The following is a 9,103-nucleotide window of genomic DNA, read 5'->3' as shown; positions in this document are numbered from 1 at the left end:
GTAAATCGGTTTTGCATTCTTTCAATTCCTATATCTTTTCTCTCATGTGCTCCAGTGATTAGTTACTTAACATGGACATTTCTGGTATAATATTTTGCTGAATATTAAGATGTAAAAGATTATTAAAGGATTAGCCACTCTGGAGACAAGAAGCATGTTTCCGCTGATGGGTGAGTCGCGAACCAGATGACACACTTTAAAGATAAGGGGTAGGCTACTTTGAACAGAGTTGAGGAGAAACTTCTTCATCCAGAGAGTGATGGGTGTATGGAATGCTCTGCCCCAGAAGGCTGTGGAGGCCAAGTCTCTGGATACTTTCAAGAAAGAGTTGGATAGAGATCTCAAGGATAGTGGAATCAAGGGTTATGGGGATGAGGCAGGAACAGGATACTGATTGAGGATGATCAGCAATGATCATAATGAATGGTGGTGCGGGCTTGAAGAGCAGAATGGCCTACACCTGCACCTATTGTCTATTGCCTATTAAAACTCAGCGGCATATCCACTTCGGGACCAGGTGCTGGACAATTTAGTCAATATTAATCGGAAGTGCAGACACAATGAGGCAAATTACTTGTTTTCGTGTGATGTAAATTTGCTGACTCTATAATTCAACGAATAGTCATTCCTGCAAGTTGAGCTGTGTCAGAATCCAGGTTGTGATGAAAGCCTGTCAACCTGAAAAGGTGACGTTCGTTGGGGCTCTGCAAAGAATTTGCTGAAATCATTGCGTCTTGACGATTTGTTCTTTCATCAACTTATATATTTCATGGATTCGATTGTTTTAGGATGAAAATTGACCATCGATGTGCAGCTGTGATGGCCGAGAGGTTAAGGCGTTGGATTCGAAATCCAATGGGGGTATCCTGCGCAGGTTCGAATCCTGCTCACAGCGGTATAGTCTCTGCTTCATCCTTTGAATTTTGGATATGTTGGAGCCTGAGCTTTGTGATTAATTCAAATTCAATGTTCGAATGGAAATATTCAGAAATAATTTCAAAACTGACCAAGACATCGAAAAGAATAAATTATATGTCGCGACACAAAAAAAGACACCAAATTCCAACATGAGTGAGTTTGAACGCAAGTAAAGAACTATCATGAAATTTGAATGTTCGGGCGGGAATGCAGCAAAATAAGAAGCGAAGCAAAATAAGAAGCAATGCAAAACATGTAACTGCAAACGACGAATGTTTCATTTTCTACGATTTGTTGAAAGACACGCTGAGATAATATGTCCGACCCACAATTTGTGATTATTCCACATTAATAGAGTCACAGAGTCATGCAGATGTCGAGCAAGGAAACAGACCCCTCGGTCCAATTTGCACATGCAGACCAGATATCCTAACCTAATTTATTCCTATTTGTCAGCACTCGGCCGATATCCCGCTAAACAATTCTTATTCATAGCATCATCCAGGTTGCTTTTAAATGATTTTAGTGTACCAGCCTCCACCACTTCATCTGGCAGTTCTTTCCATGCACGGACCACCCTCTGCATGAAAATATTGTCCCTTAGGATCATTGTACAGCTTTCAACTCTAACTCGAAACATATGCTCTTTAGTTTTGGATTCCATCACCCGAGGGACAAGACCTATTTAGTTTACCCTACTCATGTCCATCATAATTTTATAAACCTGAATAAAGTCACCCCTCAGTCTTCGATGCTCCAGGGAAAACAGCCCCAGCCTCTTTTCAGCCTCTTCCTATAGCTCAAATCCTCAATACCTGGGAGCATTCCTGTCAATCGTTTGTGAAGCAGTTCAAGTTTCACAACATTCTTCTGATAGGAAGGAGACAAGAACTGCACACAATATGGCAACAGTGTCATGTATAATAGCATCATAATCTCTCAATTCAAATCCTCAATGCTCTGAACAATGAAGGTAAGAATACTAAGCACCTTCTTCACAAACCTATCTAACATGCAACTCAACTTTCAAGGAATCATGAATCTGCACTCCAAGGTCTTTTTGTGCAGCCACACTTCCCAAAACCTTGCCATTAAGTGTCGATCTGGAAAAAGCACAGCGGACCATAGATGTTCCCTGAACGAGTCCCCAACTTTGCGCTGGGTCTGAAGTGGAGATGACCTCATCAAGAGCAACAGATGCAGTAAATCAGGTTTGAGGAAATCCAGGGGTTCCAATAATTCTTTGGGGCCTCTGCGGGTGATACGAGAGAGTAGAGTAAAGTAGAGAGAGAGAGTTGAGGAGCATTATTTGTTATTTCTACCATATACATCTGATGCAATAGAAAGGTGGCAATATTGCTCGAGGAACAAATTGCTATTTGAACACACAGTCATACACAGGGCAGCTTAAAGTGCATAAAATGTGCAAAACATGCAAGTCAGCACAACAATTCCTGACAAGACAAGTCAACAGAGACAATGGTGGACAAATTGCGATGTAACAATGAATGATCATTAATAAAATATTGTTTTAGCAGCCATTCAAAACGTCGTCCAACAACTGCAAATGGAAGAGAATGTGATCATTCAGTGTCAAGAAATCTGATAGCTTATGTGAAGAAACCTTTGTAGAGTTTGGCTGTGAGCGACTGAATGTTCGGGTTACTTTTGCCAGATGGCAGGACTGTGAGGAATTTGAATCAAAGATCTGTGGGCTCGTCCACAATGCTGCTAGTCTTGCAGACGCAGCTTGTGGGGAAGATATCTGCAATGGTGAGATGAAGATTCTAATGATCGTCCCAGCTGTCCTCACTACCCGTTGTCAGGTCTTATGATTGAAGACGATGGAATTCCGAACCAGGCAGTGATGCAGCTGGTCAGCGTATTCTCAATTAACCTTCCGTAGAATGTGTTGAGGCAAGCGTCAGATGGGCTTTCCTTAACCTACGCAGACAACAGAGATGCTGCTGGGCTTTCTTGACGATGAAGGCAGTGTTGAGTGACCAGGTGAGATTATCTGCCAGATGGATGCAAAGAAATTTGGTGTTCTTCACAATCTCCACGGGGGAGCCATTGTCACCCAGCAGAGAGTGATCGTTCTGTGCTCTCCTGAAGTCAACAACCATCTCTTTCCTTTTGTCCAAGTTCACAGACAGGTTGTTGGCTCTGCACTAGTCTGTTAGCCAGAGCATCTTCTCTCTGTATGCTTGCTCTTCATGATTGAGACCTACAACCTTCATGTCAACAGTGAACTTAATAATATAATTTCAGTTGGACATCAATGCCCAATCGTGTGAAAGCAGGGTGAACAGCAGTCAACTGAGCACAAAGTCCCGGGGTTTCCCCGTGTTCAGGGTGATGATTTTGAAGATGGTGTTCCTAATCCGTTTTGTCTGAGGTTTCCCAGTCATTAGGTCCAGGGTCCAGTTACAGAGGAACGTATTCAAGCCCAGCACACTCAGCTTTCCAAACAGGTGCTGATGCATGATACTGTTGAATTCAGAACTGAAGTCAATGAAGAGTAACCTGATGTCGGTATCCTTCTTCACCAGGTGGGTGAGGCCCTTGTGCAGGGTGGTGGAGATGGCATTATCTGTTGAGCAGTTGGAACGTAGTGCAAACTGCAGAGTGTCCAGTGAAGGTGAGTTGGGGCGGTGGGTAGCCTTTCGAAACAATTCATGATATTTAGTGTTAATGCAATTGGGCAGTCGTTTTTGAGGCAAGACACTGAAGGCTTCGTCGGCATAGGGACGATGGTAGTGCCCGTGAAGCACTTTGGAACTATGGCACAACTCAAGGAAATGTTAAAATGTCCAAGAGAACATTCACCAGCACGTCAGAGCATCCTGTGAGCATTCTGCATGGGATGTTATGTTGGCCAGAAGTCTTATGTGGGTTGACTCTGCATAGAGTTTTCCTCACGTCAGGCGTGATAAGACTCAACACCTGGTCATAGTGAGAGGAGATGGTCTTCCTCACTTCCACACCATTTCATGTCTCAAACCATGCATAGAGATTGTTCAATTCATCCGGGAGGCGGGCATCACAAGGACAAACAGGCAATGCTATGCTGTGGTTGCTGATGGTTTTAATACTCTTCTACATGCTCTGCATATCGCCGCTGTCCTGATAAAGGCTGCATATTCTGTGTGCGGATGCATGCTTTGACTCTTTGATGGCTCATGACTCCTATCTCAAGTTGCCTGAGAGAATGGTGAATTAATGTCGTATAGATCAAATTTATTCATTGTTCATGTTACATGGTAGCTGTTCTAAAATCAAATTTCACAAGATATTTGCACATAAATATTCATCTTAAAATAACTACTCTCGCGTAATTCCGTTCTTGAAATATCTGGCAGGGATGTTTAATGCAATAACAGCAAATTACTGGCGGTATTTGCTTCTCCACATTTCATACAGTTACACAGTCAAATCGTGAAAATAAAAACTGTGATTGCAATGATCTACCCGAGAGAGACATTTTTTAAAATTCCAGACAGCGATTCAAGGTGGATAAAGAGACGAAGACAAAGAATGAGAATGAGATAAGTGAGCTCGGTTGAAACGCTGCGACATATAGACTGTGTAATGTGTCGACACATTTCACGATTCCTTCCCTTTAACATTTCAGGATATGAGGAATTTCTTCCATTGTCACGAATTTGCGAGGCCCCAGAGTGCCTTAATACATGTGGTCATTAATTAGGGGGAATTACGCCAATTCTGCAGCTGCCAAAGTAGCATCTTAGGAATAATATATAATTATGCAGATTTTTTTTAAAAAAAGTTTTAATACACATGCCATTACTTATAAGCTGCAAATATAATAGTTATAAAAATTAGGCGAACTTTGAACTGATTACTCAGTTAAAAATATATAGTCCAGGAAACAATAATAACGTATATGGAAAGGAAATTTTTAGAAAAGCAAATATTCGCCTATTGCAGACAGAGACAGGAGAACATCTAGAATTTTGAAATGTAGAAATGTCAAAGAAAATAAAAACTGAATTATCACTCTGTGCCTGCCTTCACAGAGAAGGAGCAAGGAGTGTTCGGTTAGGTTGCTCTGAACGCTGTTGATGCATGACAGAAAAAAAAAACTCAAAGGCCATCCTTTAGCTTCAGACAAAAATGATCTACAGCTGCTGGAAATGCACAGCAGCGCTGACAGCACAATGAAAACAAAAGCGGGTTCGACTTTTAAGCTGTTAACCTTGCATTAGAATTGAAAATATTGCCAGATTTGCTGAGCTTTTCGATAAACTTCCGTCTTTTGTCCCTCTCAACTTCAAAGGAATAACGTGAGTCTACATCAGAAGCAGCCATGTGCCCAGTGAATAGTTCAAGCGGTTAGTCAAAAGAGAATAACTGTTAGAAATGCTTCGACAGTTCTCAAGATTTCAGAACGTGTCGAAAAGTGAAGGCTCTAGTTTACATATTCTTTGATGTCCGACTCCCATTGCAGATCTGATTCAGTTAGCAAGCTACGGTGCGGTTGAAGGTTTGAAAAAGTCAACAGAGATCTAGACCCTAAGGGAGTAGAATTGATTGTTAATTGCCCTGGATTGCAAGGTGTTCAGAAAAGGTATGAAAGGAAGGAAAGGAGGATGATTGGTGGCATTGGTTGAGGAGAATATTGAAGTGATAAAAGAGGATACCGAAGAAGTTTCAAAGACCAAATTGGACCAAAGATAAATGCAAAAAAGTGTTCAATAACACTGAGCAGTGCAGTTCATAGGTCACCTACTCTGGAAAGGTAGTCGCTGAACAAATTGGGAGCACCGTTAATCATGAGAAAGCCGATGATGGCATTTTCTATCATCGTTCAGAAACGTATGGTTCCAGTGTTATCTTATTTAGATGTGACTGACCATATTTCCACATATTTGCACACAGGAAAACCATTTATAGCTCCAAATTTTGGAGACGATTTGCTTCCTATTGATTCTCCCATGCTGACCAACAATGAAAATAAGAAACAGGAACATATCTGTCATTGCCAAATAATTCTGACATGGTGGCCTGTGAGATCTCTATTTTGAAAACTTAGCACATCTTTCTCTCTTTTAAATTAAGTTCATGATGCTCTATCCTCCGCCCACAATCTCAAATGGACGTTCTATGAAGTTCTTTCACATTGAAGTCATCCCATTTCTTCCTTGTCTTCAGGAGCAGGAAACGTCAATATAAGTGATTCTTTGTTTATGGCATAGATTCTCAGAATGCTTTTGATCTGGTCTGACATGGAGAAGCTATTTGGGAAAACTGAAAGATTTGAAACTTGGTGGAATATTCTAATATGGATGTTGAATTACTTGGCAAAAAGAAACAGAATGGAATCAATCTGTCTTTATTTTTCTCCGTGACACGTTGATTAATTGCATATTACTGCTAAATCAAAATAACTGTGGTTGTGACTTGGGAGGAAGATAGAAGGAAGTATATGGGCAGTCGAGAAAAATTGCATATGCAAGCAAGATAATGCAGTACAGTGTGAATTCATATGAATTGATGCAAATCGATTTGCAAACTGAAAAGTGGAGAGGGAGTACAGCAAAAACACTAGGATGTCACTGGAAATGGCAGTATTATCATTTAAGAAGAGATTGGTTCATCTAATTATGTATCGCCTAAAGATGAGAAAAATGGAACTGAATCTGATTGGAATACATAACATGCTCACAGGAATTGACAAATTAGCTGGATGTTTCCCCCTAATTGCAGAGTATAGAACGAGGATTCCCAGACTTTGCATAGTGCGTAGAACAACTAGGACTGACGTGAGGAATCATTTTTTTGATTCAGAAAGGCCATCTCTGCAATTCGCTACTAACAAAACGTTTTGGAGGCCAGGTCACTCAGTATATGCCTGAATACATTAATTTGATATCAAAGGCTTCAAAGGGCGTGAAGAGAAAGTAAGAATATGGTATAGAGATAGAGGATTAACCAAGATTGTACAGAATGACAGAGAAATGTTGAAGTGCCTACTCCTGCTCGTAGCTTTAATGTTTCGATGTCTGAATGCAGATGTGGTGGGGATGACCGACTTGGACAGGGAGTGGAACTAAGAGTCAAAAACTTCAGATGAAAACGAGTACTTTGTTTTCTGATGTGGATGCTGAAGAGATGAATGGAGATGACGAATTGTGAGGCTGGAAATACATTCTTTTATCATCAGAGTTAATTGTGCTTGTCAGGAGAAGCCATTCTCCGATGATTCTCAGGCTGCAATTTGTTAGGGAACAATGAAAACAAACGTTAGTGCAGTCCCTTGCAGTTGAAGGACATTGGAAAGTTGTTGAACCAATAAGCTATAACTGACTTTGACAGATGCCTGCGATTGTAATTCCATGGCAGTCTCGTGGTGAGAAATTGGCGCTTTCCCCATTGTGACTTACGCTCGATTTCTTTTCAGGGAATTGAGCTTTCAAAGCTGTTTTCTCGTTTGCATGAGATTTGCTTCTGAAAGAAAAACATTGTCTTCACAATGGAAGCAAACCGTTGTCACAAATTATCAAGGAGTATTTCCTTTCCATTCAATCCGATATGCATGATGCAAAGTGCTAACATTTTAATTATACTCAAGCAAGTGGTAATCAAGCTTTCGAAAGACTGCATCTTCCCCATTCATTGACATAAAAAAAGACAAATCAGTGTTCATGAAATGCACAAGACATTTGGGAAAAGATCTACTGTGCATCCTTTGTAGAACAGAAGAAATTTCCAACTTCGGTCCCTACATCTCTTGAAAGCGATCTTTATTCTTGCGTGAACAGCATTTAAATTGGGCGATTCTGATTAAGTTTCACAATATCACTCCTCCACATTCTCGAAATCATGTTTCTTTTTATAGTGTATATCTTGCATGAAATTCAGCATTTTTCCACTTACACACATGCAGTACATCGGGTCACAGAACTGCCATTGTGGTGGGGTGGGTGGGGGAAAGCGGTGTCTTTCTAATTATGTGCAGGTGCATCTTAGCTAGAATTAGCACTTTTTAAAATAGAATCACTACAGTGCGGAAACAGATCCTTTGGCCCAACAAGTCCACACCGACGCTGCAAAAAGTAACCCAATCGGAGCCAATCCCCTACCCCATTATCTTGTATTTAAACGTGACAAATGCACCTAACCAACACATCCTTGAATACTATGGGGACTGTCACATGGCCAGTTCAGCTAACCTGCACATCTTCAGATTCTGGGAGATTCTTACATCATCATGCAGGAGAAGTTCAGCCGCAGGGATAAATAGAACGAAATGCTTCAATAAACCATTTTTTACACACTACGTCCGAGTTAAGACAAAAAACGTGCTTGATTTTTTGTTCTTTGTGACGGTGGCTAAATGAAGGAAAGAATGAACTGAGCTTGCATGTGGAAAGACTTACTTTTCTTGATGCACACTCCCAGTTTCTTCAAAATATAACTTTTTTTGCCAGTCAGTACTAAGGGTTGAAAAATAAAAATCTCCATCGTTTTAATGTCTGATTCACACTACGGGTATCTGTTCGCAAATTCCCTTATTATTTCATGCAACATTTTAAAGTAACGCGTATTTTCAATGCAGACAATGTTACGTCTATTCTGTTGCCACGCTGGTGAGTGGAGCTACCTGTCATAATTTCATCATTTGATTCACCATTGTCATTTACAGTGGAAGATCTTGAACACTGTAACTCCAGATCTTCACAAATCTCGTTAAAACTCAACGCCTTCTGAGCAATTAGGGATGGATAACAAATTATATGGACAGAATTAATGTGCAAAGTTAAGGCGAAAAATCATGAGATATTCATGAGGTAATGATTCTTATTTAACAATCGTTACCGGGCACGTTTCAGAGGAGGTTCACTAGAATGGTCCCAGGAATGAAAAGCTTCACACATGAGGAAAGTTTGAGGACTCTGGGTCGATACTCTGTGGAGTTTAGAAGAATGAGGGAGATCTCATTTAATAATAAAGAATACTGAATGGCAAAGCAGAGTAGATGTTGGAAAGATGTTTGCATTTTTAGGAGAGACTGGTAGCCGAGTGCATAGCCTTTGGGAAAAGGGAAGACGTTTTTGAGCGTAGAGAAGGAGAACTTTTTCAGCCAGACCGTGATGAATCAAGGGAATTCATTGCCACGGAAGGCGAGAGAGGCCATGTCATTGAGTATATTTAAGACTGA

At 40.7% G+C, this 9,103-nt stretch overlaps 1 non-coding gene across 1 annotated transcript; it reads left to right on the top strand.

Moving 5' to 3' along the window:
- Positions 1–813: 813 nt before the first annotated feature.
- On the top strand, positions 814–895 carry trnas-cga. Its single transcript has one exon. It is a non-coding gene; the product is annotated as a tRNA-Ser (tRNA).
- The last annotated feature ends 8,208 nt before the right edge of the window (positions 896–9,103 follow it).

Source organism: Chiloscyllium plagiosum, unplaced genomic scaffold (assembly GCF_004010195.1).
Source record: "Chiloscyllium plagiosum isolate BGI_BamShark_2017 unplaced genomic scaffold, ASM401019v2 scaf_65862, whole genome shotgun sequence".
NCBI classification, from domain to species: Eukaryota; Metazoa; Chordata; class Chondrichthyes; order Orectolobiformes; family Hemiscylliidae; genus Chiloscyllium; species Chiloscyllium plagiosum.
This window is presented reverse-complemented; position numbering and strand designations above follow the sequence as displayed.